Source organism: Astatotilapia calliptera, chromosome 20 (genome assembly GCF_900246225.1).
Source record: "Astatotilapia calliptera chromosome 20, fAstCal1.2, whole genome shotgun sequence".
Classification (NCBI taxonomy): domain Eukaryota; kingdom Metazoa; phylum Chordata; class Actinopteri; order Cichliformes; family Cichlidae; genus Astatotilapia; species Astatotilapia calliptera.
The window spans coordinates 16,280,307-16,295,775 of record NC_039321.1 but is presented as its reverse complement, the minus strand read 5'-3'; positions in this window follow the sequence as shown (position 1 = coordinate 16,295,775).

The following is a 15,469-nucleotide window of genomic DNA, read 5'->3' as shown; positions in this document are numbered from 1 at the left end:
AGGGAGGAGTTTCATTTTAACAGCATGTTTTAGTTTGAAATGAAAAAGATAATTTGATTCGTTTTAACTTAGAAATCAAACTCATCAGTAGCTTGTTCAGTAATGTGCTCCTCTCAGTTCACTCCCAAATTTCTAAAGTTAGTTCTGTTGTAGTGCGATAACATTGTTTCTGCAGGCTTTGTGCTGTCTTGATTTCATTGGGCAAGATCTCTCACCCACATTTTGTGGTTTGGCTATTTTCTCTCATCCAGGAAAGCTGATCCAGATTTGCTGTTTGTTTGTCCAAAAGGAAATCACACTGAGAGAATTCAAGTTACAGAAGCACATTCAAGTCGCCTTGAAATATATTTAAGTTACTACAAAAATCATCAAATGGAGGTGTTCTGTGAGTGTTCAGTCCCCAAGATATTACTGCCTGATGATAATTAATTTAATTAAACATGCTCATTGCGATTAGTTCAAATGCAACCAAAGCAACAGGGTTAATGGAATGCTAATATTCAGCACAATGCTTTAAACTCATAAGCATAGATTCATTCTTCTTTATAGGAAGTTTCTTAGAAGACTTTTATAAGAAGTACAGGTATGGAAAAATGCCAAATCTTCCCATAACTATTTATACTTGTACTGAGGCATACTCAACGTGCTGCAGTCCTCTGGTAGTCCCAGCTCAGAAAAAAATCACATTTGGAACATGAATACAAACCAAAACAGGAAACAAAGCAATTGCTGAGGTTTTTCACATTTTTTTGCAAAACCAACCGAGGCAGCAGTCTCCCTCGCTCAGCAGTCATGACCTCATGTTAGCATGTATGTGCAAGGACGATCATATGAACTGGTGTTTAAGTCTGGCCAAACAAGCAACCTTGCTCTCTTGACTTTCTTTGTGTGATACATAAAGGGTTGTCTACACTCCAAGACACTCATTCATCGTGCATCTCTGATGGTTGGTTGTTAGCAGACATTTTGGTATGAAGTTGCCTACAATGTAATATTTATCACCTTGCCAAAAGGCTGATTCTGTTCATCTGGGCGTAGCGTTTTCAGTGGAAAAACTCTTCAGTCTCAGCTGACTGCAGGTTTCCCCAACCTTATAAACGGTACATTGCACAGTGACTGAAACTAGCAGCACTGGGCTTTGATCGGTAGTTGTTGATCAATGGTCATGAGAATTTGCATATTAATGATTAAGGAACTGACCTCACAGCCCATTGTTCAGTCAGTTGTGCTAGTTTACTTACCTGGATGACTGAGCATGCATCACGACATTTATCACGGGGGCAGCACGGTGGCACGGTGGTTAGCACTGTTGCCGCACAGCAAGAAGGTCCTGAGTTCAATTCCAACATCAGGCCGGGGTCTTTCTGTGTGGAGTTTGCATGTTCTCCCCGTGTTTGCGTGGGTTCTCTCCGGGTACTCCGGCTTCCTCCCACCGTCCAAAGACATGCAGCTTGTGGGGATAGGTTAATTGGATAATCCAAATTGTCACTAGGTGTGAATGTGTGAATGAATGTGAGTGCGAATGATTGTCTGTCCCTGTGTGTTGGCCCTGCGACAGACTGGCGACCTGTCCAGGGTGTACCCCGCCTCTTGCCCTATGACAGCTGGGATAGGCTCCAGCGCCTCCCGCGACCCTGAAAAGGACAAGCGGAAGCGAATGGATGGATGGATGGATATAAGTCAGTGACCGTTATCCTTTGGTCTCAAATTAGTAGTTCCTCTTTCCTCAGAGTTGATTAAGTTTAACTCAGGACCTGACCACTTTGTCACCACTTGTTGTTTCTCCTGTCGCTGCTTGAAGTCGCGGAATTGCTTTCCTTACTCGATTAGGTAATCCAAATTGGCATTATTTTAATTTATGTTACTATATTACTATCTGATAGTTTAGCATGACTGATAGATCATACCACTAGAACATTTGATTAATTAGCTAAGAGTCTCGCTGTGTTGAGCAGTTTTTAAAAATACTGGCGGTGGCCAGGAGCAACCCTCAGTAGATGCACCTGCAGTATAAATGTCAAAATCCTACATGGCTTTGTTCTCAAGTTATCGCATTCACAAACTCGGATGTTCAAGTAAGCCGATACCTCATCAGCCTTTTACGATTGAGAGGTAAAAACCTATGATGTGAACTTTCCTTAACTCTTTACCCCAACAAAGCTAGTGAATCAACTGACCTATAATTCAGTTTGTCAACACATGTTGACAAACAACGAGAGGCGAAAATGTTGGACCTGCCAGGCCTGGGAGCTGCTGCTGGTCCTCAGTGAAACTTTCCCCAAACTGCAGCCTCCGGCCTAGCTCACAGCTTTGCTATAAATAAGTTTGCCATTTACTTTTTTGTGTTGGAGTCTTTGCTGATGAAATGACTGGAAAATTTGACCTAATTCCCATCATGATATCAGGAATTGAAATCAAATAGAAATGTATCAATAGTGTTTCTCTTAGAAATCTGAATCCTGTCGCAATTAATACATCTAAACAGCATCACTGTTATTTACTGCTGACTAATGTGCTGTGAAGAAGAAGTAAAAGGAGAAGTAAAACTTGTGCATAGCCTTTTGATGTAAGTGGGTCACACAAACAAAATAATGACTAGTGGAGCTTGTGAAGATTCAGAGTCTGGTTAGATGTTGTTAAGACTCTGAACTAGTTGGTTTTCATGGCCTTACTCTGTTAATATGCTTGTGGGGTTGTTGTGTGGCTTGGTTACCGTGGCAGTGGTGGCCCGGTTTTTGTCTATGTCCTGAAAGCTGAAAGCCTCTGTGTCAGGAAACCTTTGGTTCCCATGATTGATCACCTGTGGACACAATACCAGGGTCCTGACCCAATGGGGTTCCTATCTACGCAGTAATTAACTTAATACCAATTAATCTACAGACTCTGCTGTCTTCTGTCAACTCTGGCTATTTTGTGAAGGGGCATGGATGTGCAGAACCTCGGGTAAATGTGACAGGAATAAAACGGCTCCAAGCTGATGCAATTAGTGCTAATGGGTTTTCTTTTACAGACGGACAAGAAAAAGAGCTTGGGACTGAACCTATGCAACCCACTCACCTGTTAGTTTCTCTGATGAAGAGCTACTAGATGAGGTTAAAGTATCAAAGAATATGAGATGATATTTAACTTTAAATCATGATCATCTGTTTATTTAAAAGATAATTATTCATGTGTCCTGCTGCTGTTTCTGTGATGAAATATTGCTCAAATGAAAGAGAGGGTGGCATTTACGGTAACATGTGCTGGGCTTACTGTTGCCAAGTAACAAAATGAGAACCAGACTAAATGAACTGGCTTCATAATATGTCGTTTGTCTTCAACCTCAGATGTTAAATCACAGTTTCAGCAGTGAAACAAGTCCACTGTTGACACTTTATTAGGGTTCTGCTGATGGATGATGATCTTGGGGATAGCGTGATCATCGCTTATTAAAATTTAAGATTCCTCGTTTATGGTGTCACTTGCACTTAGAATAGCGGCATGTGGGCGTGCACGCTCATGCACATACACACTGCCACTGCTCACAAGTGTGCACACTTTAACTTTTGACTTAGCTTCACTGCTCCATCATCATCACAAAAAACGTAGTTTATCCCCTCAGCTCCTGGTTTCCTCGTGCGCGTGTGTTTATGTAAAAGCGAAAGTGAATTTCAGGCGTGCAGTGATCATATCAACCAACAAGCTACAGCCTGAACAATACGGTTGACTTATTCCTAGGACTTGCATGGTAACCGTATAAGCACACCTTGACATGCTTCCAGGGATGTGATTGTGGAACAAATAAATTAAAGAATTTGTTTGTTAACACAGTTTGAAATATTCCACCATGAATACACTTTCAAATAACTAGCACAATCACAGCAGTGTGGCATGCAATCACTTCATCTTTCGTGTTTTTGCATGTTTACAAGTCACTGTCAAATCATTTGAATATGCCACGAACACTCAATAAGATAAAGTTCCTGTTCAAGTGTTTTTTTGGGTTTTTTTGTTTAGCACAGCCAGTCATGTGTAGCACTCTACATAAACAGTTTCTCAAAACCAACTGGACCAACTGGATTTCCACTCTCCATTGTACCTGCTCTCACTTCGTAGTTCTTTCATTTAAAGTCCCTGCTCTCACCTCCTAACACTCCCCCCCTCTTTCCTTTGCCTTTGTCTTCAACCAGCAGTAGCACAGTTTCCACTGGCACCCTGTTGGTCAACAGTACTGGAAGTGCTTTTATTAACATCCGTCCATCCAATCCAGTATGAAAATCTCATTCTCGATGAGCTGAATGTTTGATTTGGCAGAAATTTTATGCTGAATGCCCTTCCTGAAACAACACTCCCCATTATTTGGGCTTGGGACCGGCACTAGTAGTACATTGGCTTGCAGCCTCCGTGGCTGGTTAGTCTCTAAAAAGAAATGCTTTTGTATCCAGGTTGCCAAGCAGGTGACCTGGAGAGATGCTAATGTGAACTGGGCCTGAGGTCGTTTGAGTATGTTGCAGGGTTTTTGACTCATATACGATACATATATCGTACATTATGGATACATACAGATAGCGTGCCAGATATCGTGTAGCTCTGAAGTGTGTTGTACCACTGTGTGTTATAAAATTTCTTTTAAGACTAAAGGAAATGAGAATAGGTATAACAGAGAATGTAACTGGACTTTTGATTATAAAAATAGTTTGTTGTCTTCCTGTTAACTAAAATAGTTTTTCTGTACAGGTTTTCCCATGTTTTGACTTTCAGTGACCTGGTGCTTTATTTAAATTCATTCCTGCTTCTGTCATTTTTTCCCTCATTCTTTTTCCCTTTTTTTGCACTTGCCCAGTTATTTTCAATGGTGGCTTGTTTGCTCTGCAGTCACTGTAGCAATGTAAAATACACATCCAAAATACAGAAAACTGGAGGAGTTTTCACTTCGTTTTAGCAGCATTTAATTTTTTTAATGTTTTTTTTCCCCCGCTTCTAACTAGTGGCTTAATCTCTGTGAATCTGACTATTATAAATGAAAAATAATATGTTGCCATATGAACCACAAACATTGGGACCTTGCAAGCTTCTCCCACCAGCTATGCATATCATTTTCTTTTCATTATTCATTTTCATATGATCCATAATTCATGTCTTGTTGAAGTGACTCTATATGCACGCAGCTGAGAGTCTGCAGGGGGGGTGTCCATGCTTCTGCTGCAGTGTAGCACGTGCCACACACTCCACATCGTATGTCCTAGATTAACAGGGAGGCAGAGTGGAGGGTCTACAATTGAAGAAAATGCACTATGATAGGGTAATGGCTGTGGAATGGATGATGATATGGGGGAAGGTAGAGACTAGCAGAAGACAGCCTAAAGAAACAAGCCCAGTGTAGCTCAATGGGAACACAATATTAATATTGTGTCAGGATTTATCAAACAAGGCTACATTTGTCCAGTTTTGGTGAATCTGCAAGTCAGTGCCTTTGTTTTCTGTTCTCGGTTAGCAAGGAAGGAAAGCGCATGGTTTTCTGCTGTTTAAGCCTATTTCTACTCGATCCTGACATACTTTTCTGCTTTTAAGAGTTGTGAAGACGTATCCAGTAGATCCGAAGGTCCAGAAATAAGCCAAACTGTCTGCCAACCGACAAACATGGCAAAATCCCAGAGGCCTTGTTAACGACTAGCATTACATGCCTCTCGAGGAATCCGATCATAAGTGAGCAATTCATAGTAGATCAGTTCACATCTGTCATTAGCTCTCACAGCCCGAGTCTATATCTGTCAGCCAAAGTATTTGTTTAAGTCTTCATTGTGCCCCCCAAAATAGAGGTCTTCTTAGGTGTCCTATGGTTTATTGACTCCAGAACATTGGCTGCAGATACTTTTGAGTCTTTGGGATGCAGGTGCGGGCCTCTGACACAATGAATACAATGAATGCTCATTTGGTTTTGAACAAACAAACAAAACAAACCAACTCACATTATCTGTGTTTCCAAATTTGTGTTTTCCAAATGTGTTAGAATAAGAGTGTGCTTCTGTTCGGCTTCAATCTGGCCAAACACACATCTGCATACACACCGCTAACAGACATCTGATCACTCAGGCCAGAAAATCTTTGACCCAACTTGGACTCATTCACACTTATGGTGAGATCACCCAGAAGCATCTTAATGTCGAATCTAAACAGGATTTTGTTTGGTTTCCGATACTTAATGGGAACGTCGATGCTGCTGACCTGTAGCCACAGTATTTCTTCTTCTGTGCTGCTGCAGCATGATTGGATAAGTTCATGAATGTGCAGGTGTACATGTTTTCCTGAGATTACAATGAGTAACCTGCACTTCCATGCTCAGTGCTGCTTACACATGCTTTTTTTTTTTTTTTTTTTGAAAAGGTCTGACTGTTGAGAAATACACTGCTTGCTTCATATCTAGCAAACAAACATGATGAGGTATTAACTTGGATGGGAATGATGGAGTAACAGATGGAGCATGACTGGCACATTGGTGATGGCTGAGGTTTCCTGTTCTCATTTGCCTGCAATGTGTCCATCATCAGACATTTGTCATCCAGCCAAAGTTCCCTTGAGAATAAAAACTTGGCCTCTTTTAAAGGCAATTACACACCTCAAAGAGCGTTCACACTTCTACCCTAAGCCCTCTTTTTGTCCCACCAAACAGCAATCTTGCTCCATTACCCTTTTCCCAGAAGTACAAGTTTATTGCAGTGTTATGGAAATTTTTAGAAAGTGTGTCAAGCATTTTGCATTTTTAGTGTTTGCTAATGGCAGCCGCCTGGCTGCCGAGTAGAAACCAATTGAAGTTGTGTGACCTGATTTTCTTTAATTAAGAAAAAGGTGTTTGAGGCAGCACTTTTCTTCAAAACTTTTAAAGAGGTGACAGCAAAGGCAGAGAATGAGTATTATTCCAGGTGGAAGGTGACTGGAGAAAGAGGGAGATGAAATATTGGAGTGATTATGACTTATCTCTTCAGGGTGTGTGTATTTGTCTTAAAGGTGGTGGATGGGGTTAGGAAATCTCCCTCGACTCCCCTGGGCTCTGACCCTCAATCTGCTGTTAAGCTAAACCCCGTATCCTGCATCCAGGGTTAAAAATCCCCAAGTGTGCAAGTGGGGAGGTCTGTTGAATGTGGATCCCCATAAAGCCTTTAGAAGCCTGTGTGTGTGTGTGTGTGTGTGTGTGTGTGTGTGTGTGTGTGTGTGTGTGTGTGTGTGTGTGTGTGTGTGTGCGCGTGTGTGTCAGACCTCCAGAGATGTGTGGGGGTCTTCAGGACATGTGTCAGCACACAAGCACATGCAGGCCTGACCTATAACCCAGAGCGTCTAGTCTCACCCATCCATTCCCTCCCTCTATCCTGCTCATCCTTCCACCCTCTCCTCTTTTCCTCTCTGGGGATGATTCCTCGCTCTGGTGGAGGTGTCGAGCAGCAGCTGTTTGTCTGCAAAGAAGAGTTAAGTGGAGCTGGTCAAGGGATGGATATATGGGAGAAGGAGGGGAGCAAAGAATAATAGAAAAATTGATCTTATTTATGAGTTTTCAGTAACCTTTGCCACAGATTGCATTGTTGTCAGATATCCTTGACTTCAGTAGCCCCTATAGCAAATTAGTTATAGATTTACTACCATTTGCTTCAAATGTGAAATGCTGTTTTTAATAATCGAAAACAGGGATAATCTTTAGGAATCATCAAAGTTCTCTTACTTACAGGAATAGTCGTCACGTTTTGGGGTAATTTGTTTTTAACTAGCTAAGGAGCAACCCTGGTTAAATTATCTTTAACCAAAGAGTGGAAATGGAGAAATGGATAACCAAGCACAGGAAAAGAAAAATCATCAAACCAGCGGTTTGAAAGATGACTTCTTGTTTGTGTGATCTGTTCTGAAGCTGAGGCATAAAAAAACAGCAAGTTGTGGTTGTGTGCCCACCTGTTCTTCATAACTCCAGGAAGGAAAGGCTTTTAAATAAAACATTTCCATTACCTTATAACTCCCTATTACACCAAATGTTCATTTTACAGTGACATGTAAGGGAATCATTAATAAGTTTTAGGTCACATTCAAACCTGCATTAGTTTGTATTGTTGTTCTGTGTGACTCGTTTTAGAACAACAAACAAACTTTATTATTTGTCACATACAGTATTATCATACAGGGTACAATGTGTAGTGAAATGCTCTTGTGTCCGTGCTGTGGACAGGCTGTGGACAGGCTGCAGACATAGCTGCGCCGTCCCAGGGATTTTTTATTTTTTTTGTGGTTAGCATGAGGGATCTAGCCAGGACCCTTACTGGATACTGGGTGAGAATCAAACTTGTGACTCCTGTTCCAAGACATGTAGTCTTACCACTACACTATCCAGCTGCCAGAAGATAGTTTGGTGTGGACTCGAGCAATCACCTTAAGACCCTTTAGGTAGAGACGACTCAGGGTGATCCCAGTGAGCTGGAGTGTAGTCAGATACACTACATATAAAGTTATACTATGTTAGACAACACATTCTCAGGGACACATTAAACCTTCCAGTTTTTGAACCAGGTCTACTTCCACGTTATACTCTATGCTGTTTACAATATTGTATAAATACCTTGCTTGTGTTAACCGTCACCAATCTAACTATAACTCATTCATACAGTCATTCAGCATTCTGTCTTTAGGCATATGGGACCCCCTGGGCATCTGTGATGTCCCAGAAGGAATCTGCCACCCTAACCCTAGGAAATCACCATCTGTCTTGGATCACCTGACCTGAAATGGTCAACCTTGACCTTTACCCCTCCACTCCTTCACACGTGCCTGCTGAGCCTGCACACACACAAGAACTACCTAACTGTGTCATTTAACTCAGTGAACTTGAAAGTGCAGCACAAAGGATGTGGATGCAAACACCAGATTGTATCAAATCCTCTCACTTCAATTAGAAGATTTTAAATCGGAATGAAAAAGATGTGCACTTGTAACCCAATGAATGTAAAAAACAGTCAATCTTATAATAACAGTCAATGTCTGTTTTGCTACAGTCACACTGGAGGAAACAGTTTGAAATCAAAATTATTATAATCATGTGCAAGGAATTAGTATTTTATTGATTTTTAAATGGTTGCTTCCATGGGGACAAGATCTGCGAACACTTGTAGTCAGTTGCCATAATGAAAGTGACTTTGTTGCAAAAAAAATGACGATAAAATGCAGATAAAACAGAATCAGTCTGCTATCAGGTTGCGATTGAATGGGGTCAAGTTAGCAATGTCATGCGTTCTTTTGTGATAATATGCAACAAACTATGATAAAATCTGCAAAAATCTCTTATGGGATCTACATACAGAGAATCTTACATTAAACGGAAATTTACATTAACTACTTACTTGCTTAAGTAGTTAATGTAACTTCAGAATCACAAATAATGACATATTTGTTACATCAAGACAGACCTTATGACTGCAAATTAAATTTGCTGGTTCCAGAAACAAAATTAGCTCAGATTCAGAACTCATCAGAACTTATTTATTGCAATGTGTTAGCAGTCTGCCTGTGTTTACAAATTAGACAGCAATTATTTGCAAATGTCAGAGGTGATTGCAAGGTGATTCCTGTGCAATCACCTTGCAATTGATTGTAAAGTGGTTGCCCATGATTTGAGTGTGCAACACACCCTCAGCTGCTGAGATCGCTGTAAATACTTGCAACTAGTTTCCAAATGTGAAAAAAAAAAATCTGTGTAATAACCTGGCAACCACCATTTGTTTTTGTTTTTTTTTTAATTTTTGTTATGAGGAGGTTTCCATCATATTTTTAGTGACTGGGAACACGATGGAGAAAAAGTCCCAGGACAACAAAATTAAATAATTTCCTGAAATTATTTAAATGGAGGAGGAAATGAGCAGTATTCTGTTATTACAAGTCTAACTAATCTGTACAGTGTAGATAAATCCAAGTTTATGCAACAATATTATTCTAACTCTGCTTAGTTTCCTTCATTTTCTTTTCTACACCTTATATTATAATCTGACCCTCTGAGACACAAACATGGGACTTAAAAAGGATGACCCATTCCCAACAAACTAAACGCAGAGAGATGACACTAAAAGACAAACTGAAACTAAAGAGTTGCCTTTTTGCTTTCGAATGCATCTTCACCAACTCTTACAAGTGTAAAAGGAAGTTACAGTTGGCTGTATGCAATAGTCTCCTTACAGTCTTTTTACTGTTATTTATTGCCATACAAAAAAGTTTGTGTCTGTATCACAAACTGCTGTGATCCAGGTTTGTATTTACAGAAAACATGCGGAATATGTTGATGGTCATTTATGTAACAACCCAGTGTTGCGTGTCTGTCTTTCAGACCGCATACAGTTCCAGCCAAGAAGACAGGGCAGCTTGTAATATTGGCTCAGGGGCATAAAGTCTCCAAAACAAAGTGCTGTGTTGAAGCTTATTGCCTAGAGTACAAAGCAATAATTGAGATGATTGTATCAACATGTTTATCTTCTCTCATCTGGACTTTAGGTAAGACGACACAAAGAGATTGCAGTGTTCCTGCATCCCCAGTGGAAATTATACCCTTCAGAAAAGGCACATTTTGTTTTTGTCATTTTTCACTGTCTTCTAGTGGTATCTCAGACACAGGGCCAATAAAACCCAAAACTATCTGCACAGCGAGATACCACAAAAAGTAAGAGAGACAGAGGCGTTTTGCAGTCACGGTCTGGACGAAACGCACTGAAAGAAAGTTTTCTTTGAGCGACTTTGACTTGTAACGACGTCTTCATCCTGTGTGCTGTTTACAGTGAACAAATAACGGCAACCGTGTGAGCACGTGTTAGCGGCTGCTGCCACATCTGTGTAGAAATTTGTTGACTTTACCATGAGCTCACAGAGGGGCTGAATGTAATTTAGCAACTGGTGTTTTATATGCATGTGTCAGTTTTTCCGTTTTTCTCACATTCCTGTTGGTGGGGGTAACACAGCTGTACACTGCCATTATAAAACCAGGAGGAACGCTGTGGTTGGCCCTGCTGGAAGTCTTGTCTGCTGCCGGGGCAATTGCTCTGTCCGCAACTCACGTTTTAACCAGAGCGCCAAGGCAAATCAGACTCCTGCTTGCTGCTGCTCGAGACTTCACCCCATCGAGCTTCTCTGTTTCCCTGCTTTTGCTGTCTGTTTAGTGATATTTTCTCCACCTTTTGGGCTCACTGTCGTACTTGGCTTGAAGTTAAGCAGCCAAAGGAGTAGAAATCCATGTCAGATAATTACCCTAGTCTGTGCGTGATTGATGGTGTGTCGGAGAAACAACAACAGGCCAGTGCCAAAAATTAAAATAAAATAATGATTAGAGTTCTGATAAGTAAACAGAAGAATTTTATTTTTAAACACCTACTTCCTTTGCAGCTCCATAAATAGCTTTGTGATGGAAACTGTGAAGTGTCGATGAGAAGTGACATAACTGGTTGGATGAATCGAGCGGAAAACTTTAAAGAGAGAAGCTGTCAGCAGTGATGGACTACCTGTATATGAGCCAAGCCTTTCTTCAGCAGTAGCCTCTCTGCCTCTGAATAGCAGGAAACTGGCCATATAAACAGCTACAGTTGATGGAGGGAGCTGAAGCAACACAAATCAACATAAATGCTCAAAGTGAGAGGGAAAACAATCTGAACATTTCCAGGTACAATGGAAAAAAAAACAACCCAAAATGACGTGAATAATCTTCATTTTTTTTCTTTTGATCCTGATGTTTACATAAACACAGACTGATTTTACTTGTACTGCAGGAAAAAATGTGCATCTGGGCCAACTTCTTTGGAAAAAGATGCTTATCAGGCTCCAGCCCACTCAGCAAAATCATGTCATTCCTGACTCGAAGGAATTTACAAGTGGGAGTAAAGGTTTTCCAAGGAACTTCCAGAGCAAGTAGTATGTTGCAGTGAAGACCACGACATCATTGTTCTTGACAAACAACAAAACTATTGGGTGGGGGAGTGGCACGTCGACTGTATGAACTTCCTTTTGTTGGCACACACTAATGTCAGTTGCTCTATTTGGTTAGGAATTCTAGAGGAGGCTGATTTTTAAGTGTATTTCCCGTTTAAAGGATAAAACACTTTATCTTAGGTTATACATATTAACCATTAAGTTAACCATTAACTATATTTATTTTTAGCTTATATCAGTAGGATGTTGGATACATATTAGCTATTATAAAGCACTTATTAACATCTTATTGTCTATATTTACCAGCTTTCCCCCCACAATAACCACTTGTTTAAGTATCGTGATTTTGGCAGTATTAACTGCTGCATTTTGGAATAAGATACACTTTAGCCCTTTTATACTATAAATCTGAATGAAACTTTTCCTGCTTCCGAGTACATTTGAGTTTTTGCGAGCCTGCATGCTTCCCCCCTCACAATAGAGACAACGAGACTTTATAACTTGAGGTATTTTCTCCTATTGTCATATAAAGTGTTACTTTGTGAAAGATGTAACAATAGGAACTATTCATTATCTATATTATACATAACCTTACTGTAGCCCCTGACTGCCTAAAAAAGCTTTTTTAGCTACTTCCTTAAGCCAGCTTTCCACTGAGTAGCTGCCTCTCATAAACAAGATGGTTTTTACATCCACTCTTACTGACAATATCTAATATACAAAATTAAAGAAAAGCATGCCAGGTCCCCTTTAAAAGAGTTTATGTGAACAGAAATTTAAATTCATTCTCTAACATTCATCTATCCATGTTTTTTAACCACTGTGCCAGTCCATAGCCACTGAGGGGCTGGGTCCTGTCACAGCTGTCAAACAGGGTGTATACCCTGCACAGGCTGTTAGTTGATACAGGCTTATACAGTGCTGTGGAAAAGTATTTGCTCCTTTCTGATTTCTTATTTTTGCATATTTGTCAAACTTGGAGGTTTCAGTTACAGAATTCAGTTTACCCAAGCAAAATTACTGACAGATCTTTGGAATCAAGAAATCACTTATGGGAAGGGAAGAAGGCTAAAAGATCTCAACACCCTGCTACACCCCATGTGACCAAAAACAGACACCACCAATGGCGATGAAATACCTTTCAGGAAACTCTCCTAAAAGGTAAGGAGCGTGAGTCCTCATGAGCTTCCTGATTATTCCCTGGAAGTCATTGAAAATACAATCAGCCAGCATAGGCTGTAAACAATAGTCATCCTGCTGTTTAACTGGATCTTTCTATCTAACGTTGTCACTGTTGCTCCATGGAGGAAATGGTTCTTGTGTTACATAAGATTTGAAACAGTCTTATATATGAAACTAATGTAAGTGTTCTGGCAAATGATTAGAAAATATATACTATTTATATGAATTGGGAAGCTCACTTTATGAATGTGTGTGGTCTGATAGTTGTTTTTTCAGGAGTGGGTACATAGTGGTGTATTTTGATGCAGGCCTCAGGTGGCAAATATAAAACAGTTATATAATCAGAAAAGCCTCTAATAAATAAAGGCACAATCACACAACCTGATACCAAAACTCCTGTTTATGAAAAATAAAGAGTCACAGAAAAAGATTTCATGACATGTCTGATATCAAACTCACACAACACTCCTTCTATCACTAGAAAAGCAAAACAGTTCTGGAGCTTTCATTTTAACCCCTTTGGCCATATTTATATACAAAACCTCAAAGACGCTCTACTGACTTTGTATCTATTTATTTGATGTCTTTTATCAGTTAATTTGAACTGAATAAAGCTATTTCAAGACATAACAGCACCTCCTGGCTCTGACTCTCCCGAGTGTTTTTGTTTTTTAACCATAAAAAAGAAAAGTTGTGTTGTTTTCACATCATCTGTATGGGTGTATGCAAGTCATTTGGGTGTAATAGTGTTATATGAAAGTTTTTAGGTCTGCAGGGTAAAGGTCAATGGTACCTCACGCCATAAGGGAATTTCGATTCCATGAAAGGGTGTACATGGTCTGCAACAACACTTAGCTAAGTAGTACTTTTCAAAGTAGCATCCACATGGTTTGGCAGAGCCCAAGGTTTTCCAGCAGAGAATTTGCCAAAGTATCACACTGCCTCCGCCAGCTTGCCTTCTTTATCTGGAGCATCCTGATGGTAGGTGTTCCACAGGTAAGTGGATCTGGCCAGCCACATGATGTAAAAGAAAATGTAATTCTTCAGTCCAGAACACCTTCTTCCATTGCTCCGTGGTCTAGTTCTGACGCTCACATTCCCATTGTTGATACTTTCAGCAGTGGACAGGGGTCAGCATGCGCACCCACATACACAACAAACTGCAAGTCACTGTGTTTTCTGACACCTTTCTATCAGAATCAGCATTACCTTTTTTGGCAAGTTGAACTACAGTAGCTTGTCTGTTGGATCAGACCACATGTGCCAAACATGCCTCCTCGCGCGCCAATGGTGATAGATACTGGCTACTGCAGGCTGGAAACACGCCACAAGAACTGCAATTTTGGAGATGCTCTGACCCAGTTGTCAAGCCATCACCATTTGGTCCTTGTTAAATGAGCTCAAATCCTTACACTTGCCCATTTTTCCTGCTTCTAACACATCAACTTTAAGGACAAAATGTTCACTTGCTCCCTAATATATCCCACCCACTAACAGGTGATGGCTTTAATCATAAAAGTCTAGTTGGTGAGTGGTTGGCAACCATTGGTGAAATGTGAGTATGCCAGATGGGCAGTGGTTGCTGCCTGTCTGTAGGTGACTATTCAGTGCTGCATCGAAAATCTTGTTCCGACTGCTTTAGTTGCTAGCAGATTAAGTAGTTGGCAAGCGTCTGCAGATAAGTTGGCATTTTCTGTGCAATCTACAGAAACCACAGCAAAGTGTTACACAAACAAGAATCAAAGAACCTTCAAAATAAAAGTTGTGCCTTAGTGCTGAAACCAGAACATTTCAAAAGCCAGTCTTTTCAGGTTCAATAGTTCTTGAAATCTGTTATGATGTGTAACATTATATTGTTCTTGACTGGATCCTACTTTGAAAACCAAACAAGCTTACACACTGAAACAGGTGGTGTAATGTGTGTAATGATGTGTGCTGTTAGGTCAGGAAAGGAAAGGTCATGCTGCCCATCAAGTGTTACTCTCTTTCTCCACCCTTTTATTTTTTTAAATAAAGAGAACAAGAAGAAATCCTGTTTTTCACATCACCACATTTCTAGAAACATTTCATGGAAACTAACCATCCACCATCATACACCCTCACTTATATTGTGATTGTGCTATGATCGCCTCACATTTAGCTCTTGGCTGCTCTTTGATGTGTGCTAAGTATAATCATTGCATCACTCTCATTCTTATCAACACTTATCCAGACATTTAGCCTTGCCTCTTTAACTCAAAGGATGATGCAGGGAGGAATAAAATGAGGAGAAGAAAACAAAGATTCTCCTCGTGGGAACTGGTGCGGTAAGTGATACATCCTCCTCTGCACGTATGTGAGGAGAGAGGCAAGAGAAGGACTCCTCTCTTCTTGA